Source organism: Etheostoma spectabile, chromosome 5, assembly GCF_008692095.1.
Source record: "Etheostoma spectabile isolate EspeVRDwgs_2016 chromosome 5, UIUC_Espe_1.0, whole genome shotgun sequence".
NCBI classification, from domain to species: domain Eukaryota; kingdom Metazoa; phylum Chordata; class Actinopteri; order Perciformes; family Percidae; genus Etheostoma; species Etheostoma spectabile.
Window position 1 is genome coordinate 11532988 of NC_045737.1, and position 1089 is coordinate 11534076.

At 38.0% G+C, this 1089-nt stretch overlaps 1 protein-coding gene across 2 annotated transcripts in view; it reads right to left on the reverse strand.

The window, feature by feature from the left end:
• pdlim2 (PDZ and LIM domain 2 (mystique)) overlaps positions 1–1089 on the reverse strand; it is a 38646-nt gene that overhangs the window by 23910 nt on the left and 13647 nt on the right. The window lies entirely within an intron of this gene.

Here is a 1089-nt window from a genome sequence, read left to right on the forward strand (position 1 = left end):
AAAAAAAAAAATGAAAAAATGAAAAGGAACTGAAATCAACTTAAGGCAGTAAGAATGTAAGGTATTTCAAAACAGGTCTGAATGACATTATGGACAAGCTGATGTACTCAAAAGCATGTAATATGATCAAGAACTTGAAAAAAATAAATGCATTCTCTAAGGGTCAAGTGTAAGGAAGTACAAACAAAAACATTTTTTGACATCCATTTTGCTAATGTCATGGATAACATCCAGTAGTATTAGTTCCCATGAATAAACTGCAGAAGAGTATCGCAGACTCCCTGCAGTCAACCTTTTGAAAATATTCTCCAAATGGATCTCATCTTTCCAACTAGTCACTTTTTGTTTGACTTTCTTAAATACAAAGCGCATTCTGTTAGCAATTCCACCATTTAATTCTGAGGGGAAAATATGGGTACAAGCGCCAATGCAAACAAACAGTGCCCCTCTGACGGGCTTTTGGTTGAGCCCGGGGTAATGAGGCTCACAGGAAGGCCTGGATGCCTGTGGTAAATCACCCAGAAACACACCTCTTGTGGCCCGGGCTCCACATACTGCGTACAAAAGAGTGAGATGTCAAGAAGATGAAAACTGATACAGCAGCAGTAAGACATTTCCCCCCCCCCCCACAGGAGAGATATTACTGTGGCAGACCTGAAAAACTCATTGCTTTGAATTAGCAAATGTCCAGGAGAGAAATGCTTACCTTGCACTTTTAAACTTTTCAACATACATCTGGTCTTTAGACCATGAGATTTATTTTAGGTCAGTGATCAGATCAGTGTCTAGTCTGTAGCCAATGACCTCTAGTTACAGGTTTTCATAATACAGTAGAAACATTTGTTTAATAGTAAAATGCAACCAACTGTGACTTTATACCACACAGTGTACAGCTGTCTTCCAAGGGACCTAGAGTTAACCTACCTAAGGCAGATTCTTCAAACATGCGAATTGAAGGACTACCTCTTTATTCTGAGAACTTAAATATCTTATAAATAAAAGTAATATTGCCAGAAGCAATTAAAAAACAGTACATACTGTGTACACTAAAGCAGAGACGAGAACTCCGGCTAAAAAAAAAAGAAAAAA